This window comes from Adiantum capillus-veneris, chromosome 25, assembly GCF_014529385.1.
Source record: "Adiantum capillus-veneris isolate H3 chromosome 25, ASM1452938v2, whole genome shotgun sequence".
Classification (NCBI taxonomy): domain Eukaryota; kingdom Viridiplantae; phylum Streptophyta; class Polypodiopsida; order Polypodiales; family Pteridaceae; genus Adiantum; species Adiantum capillus-veneris.
In genome coordinates this window covers 43,648,016-43,658,536 of record NC_140955.1, presented here as the reverse complement: position 1 = coordinate 43,658,536, position 10,521 = coordinate 43,648,016, and the positions used below count along the sequence as shown (strand labels likewise).

The following is a 10,521-nucleotide window of genomic DNA, read 5'->3' as shown; positions in this document are numbered from 1 at the left end:
TCTCGAGCAACCCGTCGGCCCCGTCCGCGTTACCGGCTCGGTTTAGCACCCGTCGCCCCGTTCCTGTCAACGCGTTCGTGCACTCGTCGCCCCGTTCCGTCCCGTCAACGCGTTCGTGCACCCGTCGGCCGCGTCGTCCCGTCAATGCGTCCCGAGCACACCGTCGGCCCCGTCCGCGATGTTGAGACCTCAAGCACCCGTCGATACGTGTCGTCCCGTCGACGCGTCCCGAGCACACCGTCGGCCCCGTCGGTGCTATCGGCACGGTTAAGCACCCGTCGCCCCGTTCCGTCCCGTCAACGCGTTCGTGCACCCGTCGGCCCACGCCGTCTCGTGAATGCGTCACAAGCACACCATCGGCCCCGTCCGCGCTACCGGGGCCTCAAGCACCCGTCGGCCCGCGCCGTCCCGTCAACACGTGCCGTGCACACCGTCGGCCCCGTCCGCGCTCCCGGGGCCTCAAGCACCCGTCGGCCCCCGCCGTCCTGTCAACGTGTCTCGAGCAACCCGTCGGCCCCGTCCGCGTTACCGGCTTGGTTAAGCACCCGTCGCTCCGTTCTGTCTCGTCAACGCGTTCGTGCACCCGTCGGCCCGCGCTGTCCCGTCAGCGCGTCTCGAGCAACCCGTCGGCCCTGTCCGCGTTATCGGCTCGGTCAAGCACCCGTCGCCCCGTTCCGTCCTGTCGACGCGTTCATGCACCCATCACCCCGTTCCGTCCCGTCAACGCATTCGTGCACCGGTCGGCCCGCGCCGTCCCGTCAATGCATCTGGAGCACACCGTCGGCCCCGTCCGCGATGTCAAGACCTCAAGCACCCGTCGACACGTGACGTCCTATCGACGCGTCCCGAGCACACCGTCGGCCCCGTCGGTGCTACCGACACGGTTAAGCACCCGTCGCCCCGTTCCGTCCCGTCAACGCGTTCGTGCACCTGTTGGGCCGCGCTGTCCCGTCAACGCGTCCCGAGCACACCGTCGGCCCGTCCGCGCTACCGGGGCCCACTGCACCCGTCGGCCCGCGCCGTCCCGTCAACGCGCCCGAGAACATCGTCGACCCCGTCCGCGCTGTCGGGACCTCAAGCACCCGTCGGCACGTGCCGTCCCGTCGCCGCGTCCCGAGCACACCGTCGGCCCAGTCGGTGCTACCGGCACGGTTAAGCACCCGTTGCCCCGTTCCGTCCCGTCAACGCGTCCACTCGCCCCGTCGGCCCCGCTTCGGCGCGTCAACGCTCAACGCGTCCGTCGCGCAAGTTGCCTTTTCACCGTTGGCCCGTCGACATCCTGTCAATGCTTCCCGTGCCGTGGCACCATGCTGTGCGGTCGGCCGTTCGCATCCTCCCCGTCGGCGGCAAACCCCTCCCTCCTCCCTCCTTGTCAAGCCTTCCCCTAGCAAGGGTGTTTCCCCCCGTTCCCCCGTGTGTGGGGTTGAAACGCGTCGTGTGGTTTCTTGGGACCGCGGGGTTCATGGGTGGCCGTGGGGTTTTTCGGGACCGCAGGGTTCATGCCCGGCTGTGGGGTTCAGCGCCTTGGACCGCAGGGTTCACGGTTGGGATTTCTATACGGGTTGCCACGGTGCTTGTGGGGTTTGCCGGCCCGCAACGAATTTTCGCAACTATAAGGGTGTTAGGGCCCCTTGTCTCACACAACGGGGAACCCACTATGCTCCAGCAAAGATCAATACACGAGGGCTTCTCAAGCCCGAGAGCAAACTATGGCCCGGTCTATAGTGGCCGGCGTCACTAGAGGAGCCAACACGGCTCAATCCAAAAAGGAGATACAATCGGGTTCGGAGCCTCAAGCTCACCCGTATGGCATACAACAAAAATGGGCTCGAGTCTCTATCAAGAGACCAGCCGAAAGCTTCTGAACCGGCTCAACACTCTGGCTCAGCAAAGACCAGGTGGAAATGCAAAGTTGCCACACAAGGCCTCGACGCTCTGGCTCAATGGAGACCAGGCGGAGAGCAATGATCCACAACCCACTACGGGTGTATTCCAGTCCACAGCCCACTGCGGGCATCAGCAATAAACCAGCATAATGTAGGGGCCTTGCGCCCAATAACCTGTCAAACTGTCCGAACTGTCTCGCATGCAATACGCAGCCCCAATGGGTAGCCTTTGGGCCCAATACTTGCTGTAAAACAACCACGCACGCAGCCCCCCAATGGGGATGGCCTGCGGCTCCAACCTGTGATGATAAGGGCACAACCACTCAGTCGGTTGCCCCGCGCACTGTACCTGCTTATCCTGAAAACAGCCCTCGCGCTGCCTGTGATAACCAAGAGCAGTACCCACTGCGCGAGAGGCCTGCTGGACCACTCTCAAAACCTGAGCTGTAGGAGGCTTATCCCAAAGGCCTGCTGCCCCGAGCCTGTGTAGCTGAGGGTGCTGTTTGCTACCTCGCGGCTTGATCTTGAGCAGCGAGGGAAGAGCTCGTGGCCCCCACTCTTGGGTAGGCTCACGGCTGAAGGTAACCCCGCAGGGCGCTGGCAAGGCCCGCCTCTGAGCAGGCTTGGCGAATGAGGGCCAGGCACGCGCTCTCGCGGCCTTGGCGATGGAGCTCGCCCTGTGTCTCTGTGTAACGGGCCCGTGAACCCGCGGGTTCCTTAACCCACGCTTATGCATGCCTTTGGGCATTAATCCCCTGGGCGCCTATAGATTGCTTTCAGATCCGGCCTTATTACCTAACCACCTTAAAGCCACCAAGAGGCGTTCTCGCGCATCAGCCCCAGTCGAGCAATCAATGCCCCTTCCCACTAAAGGGTCTTCCCACATCGGGGGCCTCTCGTCGGCTCCGAGCCCTCGAGGCCTCGGAACATGAAATTGAGCTCGTCTCGAGAGGCCGAGGAGAGGTGGAGGGTTCCAAAATGCTCTCCAAAAAGGGGACCCGTAACAAAGGGTAGTGGTGCTCGGTTGAGACGGGAACGGGGTGGACCGCGGAGCGAGGGACGGGTGAGGTGAGGCGACGAGTTCCCCGCACCCCTCTTGTGACGTTGGGATGCCTTTCCCCACGGGCGAGTGCCAAGGCTACCTTCCGCTGACGGGCTTGGCTACTTTCGGGCCGTTTTCGGGTCTTGCGGGGCTTGGAGCGCTCGGGGGTGGCCGACGGGGCTCGGTAGGCGATGAGTGACGGCGGACCGTGTGCGGGGCCGGGGCGCCGACGACGGTGAGCTCCCGCCCGGGTCGCGGTGTGATCAAGGAACGCGGCGGGTATTTTCCTCGCCGTTAGCTACGTGCAGCTTGTATCGATACGGAAGGTCCCCAACCCGTGTGCCTAGACGTGAGACGGGGCACGACCGAGCCGACGGGCTTTGTTCCCGACCGGTGCGGTGCGTTTTCCCTTGACGAGGAGGTGCTCGATGCGAGCTGGAGGCGTCGCTTTGGCGATGGCCGCCGTCCCTCGCCCCGGCCCGACCCCAGGATGTTGCATGCAAGACGACACGGATGGCGTTGGAAGCGCTGCGGCGCCGCCGGCCCGGTGTCGAGAGGCGGAGCCGGGTCCACGGGAAGGCGAGCCGGCCTTCGGTTGTCGGGTGCCCAGGACCCTGTCCCCCCCATAATTTTATTCGGCCTCGGGGCGTACGTGTCGAACGGCATGCTTCCGTGCGGTGGCTTTTCCCGGTGTTGGACGGCCGGGCGTTGGCGGGTCGTATTTTCTGGTGGACGGGGACTCTGTGCGGCGGCGCCTGCTTTGCCGTGGCCTCGGCTACGACCCTCTCTGGGGGTTGGCGGGCATGCGCCGCCGCACAATGGCCCGCCCTGCCGGCGCCCGGCCCTCCTACATTGGGGCTGGTTTCAGCCGTGCCGTCGCGTGCGACCTTGACGTGGCCCCCCGCGGTCGATCCCCCTTTCTCCCTCCCCCTCAGGTCTAGGGTTAACCCTGGTGCCGTCGTGCCAACGGAGGTGCCCCCGCATCCAAACCGCCTTATGTGAAAGTAACATTTGATCACATAATGTGATTGGTTTTTGGTTATGCTATTTGTAGAGATGGCTCGTGGAAAGGCCATGCTTGAAGAGTGACATGTGAGTCCTTGCATGCTCAAGCAAGAAGAGGCTGACACGAGGCGCACAGTTGTATCCTACAAGAGCTGTGTAGGATCAAAAGGCACATGCAATCGGACATTCCAAGGCTTCCCTTTCAACGAGTGCTGTGAGAGATATGCGAGCATTGGAGAGTGGACATGCAATGGACCAACAATGCTCTTCTTTTCCTACAGGAGATTGCAGAGGACTACCTCATTGAATCCTTCAGTGATGGCTATATCCTGGTGGTCCATGCGCATTGTGTCAAATAATGCCTAGGGATTTTGACACCCTCCACAGGCTGCGTTTTTGCTACGATGGACTGCTTCAGCCAGTGCCAATCCAAGACAACAAGACAATGGGTATTCTTAAAATCCCCCCCTCCAACCTCAAACATGATAAATAGAGCCTTTGTAATGGAATATGACTATAACATTGACTGGAGAGGAAATGAAATAACAATAGTGAGCATTTCCTTTAAGAGAATTCTTAAAGAGCAGAAGAAGAGAAATTGATTAAAGGTAGAAAAACGAACATTACTCCTAATTAGCTTGGCATGAACAATACTTGTAAAAGAGAGAGAGAAAGAAAGGATTAGAGAAATTGACAAGAGTTGACTGGATTTACATGGAGCCAGTCCCCCGTCCATGGGGGCACCAAAAGAATGTGGGTGGGATGAAAACACATAGAATGCCTCTATAATGACCCAGCACACACTCTTGGAAGGATATACACACACACACACTATAGGGCACCTCTCGACTTACACAACCCTCCTGGCCGAGACAGGGAACACACCGATGGAGTGAGAGGAGAGAGACTATCCACTTGTCCACTCCACACAGAGACACACACACACACCCAAAAAACTCAGCTCAAAAGAGGATAACTTTTGATGTTTAGATACAAATGAGCTTGGGCCAACACCAATGGGGCAAATAGCTCACACAATAAGGATAAAATAAGCCAGATACAATCACAAATTGGAGCAGAAGCTTCACTCATAGGAGAAAGTTACACATCCAAAATAGCAGAAAAACAGTAAGGAATTTGGAAAAATGGACAGCGCCATCGCGTCTGGAACGGCCCAAAACCCCACTCTACAATGTCAAAGTGCTCAAATCCGACCTTGGATGAGCAGTTTAGGGCCAAAACAGGCTCCAAAAACACCAAAAACACAGTTGCGGCTGTTCCTCTTCTTCTCTCCACTCTTTTTCTGGTCTTCTCTCTGTTATTTTAGCTCCCACACTAGTTTTTTTAATTGGGCACCCTTGGCCTTTTAGATGACCTCAAACGGACCCCGAACAGGCCAAAAACTGACCTAGTAGTGCATAGTTGTCACCTTTTTGCATCATCTACACACCTGGCCTTTTAGATGACCTCAAACGGACCCCGAACAGGCCAAAAACTGACCTAGCAGTGCATAGTTGTCACCTTTTTTCATCATCTACACACCTGGCACTCAACTTTTTTCAATAATGCATCCCACCACCACGTGAAGTGGCCCCAAAAAGTGGTTCTCATGATGACCTTTCTGCATAAGTATCACAAGAAAACACCCACGTTGTGTCCGTACTCATCCACGTGCAAGTATTGACCCCATTCAACCTCCTGACGCCACTAGATGCCATCTGATGCACCTGCTTACCTCATGTCGTCGGCCCATGGATAGCTTCCTCAAGAAGTTTTACGCGCTACCAACTCATCGTTATTGTAGAAAAAACACACTGGTACTGGTAATAGTGAAAATCGATGCACTATGTACACCCTGTCCTACCTGTACACATGTGGGCCCCAAGTAACCACCTGGCTCTGGAAAATAGGCAATCCTTTATTCGATGCACCATGCATGTGTATGTACATATGCGCAATCCCTTGCTCCAAAAAACTCCTGACAACGGGTTCCCACCATGGGGGAAAAAGGAGTGAGAGAGGGTGTGAGGTGGTGAGGTAGGGTGAGAGGGTGGGAAGGGAATTGAGATTGAGAGAGAGAGAGAGAGAGAGAGAGAGAGAGAGAGGTGAAGATGGGGGCAGGGGGGGCAATATAAGGCCAGTGGTCCGCCAGCGTTGGGAAAGAAAACAGGGGGGGGGGGGCGTGTTATAAGGACGAATGGGGTGTGGACGAGAGGGAAAGATGGGTATAATATGGCGGCCCGCTGGGGCTGGGGTGTGGACGAGCAAAAAGAGAGAGAGAGAGAGAGAGAGAGAGAGAGAGAGAGAGAATATTTGGAAGAGAGAGAGAGAGAGAGAATACAATATCTATGGCGGCCCGCCAGAGGGTGTGACAGAGGTATCTCATCTTATGCGCCCACTGGGCCGGGTGATGCAGCGGTAGAGTAAGTGAGAGGGAGAGAATTGGTGGAGCCGAGAAGTAGGAGAGAGAGAGTTCGTCTTCTGGCGATAATGGAGAGGTGTGGCCAATTTGGTGGCGCCCCGCTAGAGGTTAAACCTAGAGAGGTGGTAAATGGTAAAGAACTTTCCTTTTTTGTTCTTTTTTCTTTGGTGATATGCTCTCCCCTTTTTAGGGTATGGTTCTCGCGGTCGCGGTTTCAAAAACCAGCCGTCACCTTCAACTATGGGATAAAGTTGAGCTCTTTAGCCTAGACTTATACAACTTTGGAACTCCTAAATGAGCCCAAGGCCCTATACAAGGAAAAGGAAATATTGTGCACTATAGCACATCTACAGCTTGGTGCATAATTGGTGTAGCCTGTGTTAACCGCTACTAACACTCTCTCACACTCTCTCTTCCTTTATTGTCTTTTTATCTCCCTCCCTCTCTCTCTCTCTATCTATCTCTCTCTCTCTCTCTCTTCTCTCTCTCTCTCTCTCTTCCCCCCTCATGCTTCTCCCACTCCAGCTCCAGTTGAGAGCAATGGAAAAATCCATTACCTCTGTGTGCAGTAACATTTCTCTCTCTACACTCATGATCAACAATTTGAATTCCAAGGAGATTGAGCTGCACTCCCCTTTTTTTTCCCTTCACAAAATAATCATTTTCTCCTATCTATGAGTAGTCTCCACTTCTTTCCTCCATAACCACCTTCACCTACTTGTAGCAGTCACCATTACACATTCTCACTAATTTTCTTGATTAACTAACAAAAATGTCATTCAATCCCCTACCACTGCAAGACATTCCTATTCACAAAACAAAATCATATCAATTAAACGCTAATTTAGAGGAGGAGTATGCTACTGTGGGACTTGGCACATCTAATCCCAATGTTGGAGACCAGCTACGGAATCATGGATGCAAGGCAATCAACTTATGGATTGATGGCCATATTTACCCTGGTGATCCAATGACAATGCATCATCGCCTTTTTGTAATGTCACTGAGCTACTGTGTTTTATTGGAGATGGGAGAGATGGATTGTTTAGCTACTGCTAGAGATTACATTCAGCTTTTGTCAATGAAAGGGAAGTAAGAAAACATCTATGTGCTACCTATTCATCATTGCAAGATAAGTACGTGAAAGACATCCAACAAGTCAGAGAGAAAGCCAACGAGAAGATGAAGCAGCTAAATGATGAGATGTCAAAGCTTATAAAAAAAGCAGAGCATCAAAAATGAAGCAAGAGTGTCGTCTAGACAATTATGTTCAGCTACAACACACTGCACGTAATATGCACCGGCAAATCAATCATCTCTTACACATTCCATTGGCCTATCACATTCGCAAGCGGAAGAGACATGCGATGTCTATGCTATCTTCAAGCGGTGGAGCTCGAAAGAAACATATCCTTCAAACTCGGTAGGAATACAAATGCAAGCTTCTAATTTCATACAGTTTTTGCATGTTGCTTTAATATTATTTCAACATGCAGAAACTTGACTCAATTGATGGGAATCAATTCCGATACTGAAACAACTGGACATACTCTACTATAGCATATCATCAAACCAAAGGAGTTTGTGGAGCTATTAGATGATCCATCCAATGCTAGCATTGCTAATGTTTTGTGCCAAAGGTATTTTAGTGAGCTAAAGAGAATTGTGTCGCCTCAGGAGATGATGGAGGTGTGTGACAGCGGAGGAATAAGTTTCAAGGCCTACAAAGCTTTGTATAGACTTGTCGAAGAAAAAAAATCCTTTCGTTTACAACGAGTTTAATAATGTCTGTTGACTTGTTGAAGCTCCAGGAGTCAATGATCAAATTTTATGGGTCGACACAAGAAGAGTGTGATGGCAAAGTTATATTTGTGATGAAGCTTGATGAGTGTCAGATTGTCAAAGATCAACAGCTCGAAAGGGTAAGCGTTACGCTTGTGAACAGAGCCTTGGTGTACATCGATGTTGAGCTAGATGCCAGCGAGAAGGGAAAAACCTGTTAGGTGTTCATTTCAAGAAGAATATTTGGTGGCTCGTAGCTTTTCATCTTCCACATGAGACACATGAGTCCCTCATATGGTATTTTGATCACACCCCAATCAATGACGTCATTCGGCAACAACAAGAAGGAAAGCAATTTAGGTTTCAGGTCTGGGTACGTTCCAAGTGGAGTGGAATTTGTCAAGGGACTTGAAAACTCTCAAGTGTATATTAGGATGCAAGCAAGGTGCAATGACCCTCTTTCCATGCATTTATTGCTACCACAATAAAGTCTCATTAGGAACTGAGGGCAAGGGTAAGGGTGGCAAAGATGCAGTCAACTCTGCGAAAGGTAAGGGTAAGGGTAAGGGTGGAAAAGCTGCAGTCAACTCTACGAAAGGTGTGACCACTACACAAACAGTGGTTAAAACACTACAACAATGGTTTCAAGGTATCCTCAGCTGTAACCAGAGTGTACCCCCTAATCAAGACATGGATGATCCAAATTGGGATCCTATTCTATCGATTCCTTTGATAAATGGGCATGTGTGCACTCTTCATGCCCGTCTACAAATTCTTGACACGTTGCTAATGCTCCATATTATTTATGCTTGGAATATGGAGCTTGCAGAAAGAAGGGAAGAGTGTATCAGAGAACTCGAATCTAATCTTTCAAGTGTTGGCCTACATGGAGGTGCAGTAAAGTTATCAAAGGACAAGAAGGCATCTGGAAGTACACAGGATCGTCCTAATAAAATATGTATGTGTGGTAGTAAATCTAGGCGTATGCTTTCAGACTAATCTAACTTCCAAAGTCCCAATGAGTTTCAATTGTGAAAAAAGGTGCATGACATTACCACATACAGAGGTAACGAAGCAGCCCTAGGAATTAAGTGTGCTCGTGTGTCGTAGTAGATGATATTTTTTATTTTCTTGAAAAGGCAAAGCTAACTTCTGCTAAGATATCCACCTTAAATGTTGTAAGCAATAGTTTCACAGCGCAAATGGTGGATGCCTAGGGGGAGACGCACATAACACATTACATGGTGGGTTGAACACTTTGTCTTTCCAGTTAAAAAAACAACAGTCACTTGAACTAAAGTTTTATATTTTTACAACACATTCTTTTTGTTCATAGCTCAATTTTTCTTGACACATTCAGTTCATTGGGCATCTGGAGTAGCCAAGGAATGGAGCGCTCACACTATCGAGCAAAAGTAGTGTATTTTAAAAATACACAGCATGGAGGTGGGAGAAAGAAGAGCAATGCCCTACACGAAATGTTCAATTGGTTCTATAGAGTTTTAGCAGGGAGAGAAAGGAAGAAGACCATAGTGCAAAGAAGCTTGAAATGCAGAATAGAGAAAGTGGTTAGCGTGAGGAGATCACAATCATATCATGCTTCTAGTGCAGAAGATCCATTTTGATGATGGTTGGCGACAAGGCGAGGAAATGGCAAGCGTTGGGTGGAAAACCAATAAATTTTTGACACTAACCACTTCTATATTAAACATAGATTGTAATGCCACGTGATTTGTTGACGCCCCAATCAATGGTTCCATGTAACAATTTCGATAATTTTGGAGTTTTTTTAAATTTCTAATGGTACTATTGAGTTTTTAAGTTTTTTTAATAAAAATTTAGTACTATATAAATCAAAACTCACAACTTGAATCTCATTTCTTGTTTACATATTCTAGAAGATCCACTCGAGCAAAACCGCGCACACACTCATATCTTGCACCAGATGGACGATTCATACAAGCAGACTGGCACTATGCACAACAATACCACCATAGCCACTCACATCGTAGAAAATCTGCAGCCCGAACCCCATGGAGAATATATGGCTTCAAATCCACATCCCCAACCACAAGTGGATAACCCAGCATCCCAGACCGCTCCAGACACCCAAGAGCCTCCCCAACCATCAAATCCAGATGATTTAACCACCATGCGACATATTTTTAAAGATCTTAGCAATATAAACCATGCCACTCGCACACCTCTGTCAGATCCCCCACAAATTTCACCTCTTCACAGAGCCACGCAAAAAACAAGAGAAACAAAAGAAAAATACTGAGGTCCGCTTGAAAATCCGGTGCCCTCGCCTGCTGTCACAACAATTGGTGCTCAAGCCACCAAAGAAACCATGCCACAAAAGTTTCCACAGCGAGTCAAGCAAA

General features: G+C 51.2%; 1 pseudogene; it reads right to left on the bottom strand.

The window, feature by feature from the left end:
• Positions 1 to 2,649: 2,649 nt before the first annotated feature.
• LOC147424791 (uncharacterized) lies at positions 2,650 to 10,266 on the bottom strand (annotated as a pseudogene).
• Positions 10,267 to 10,521: the final 255 nt, after the last annotated feature.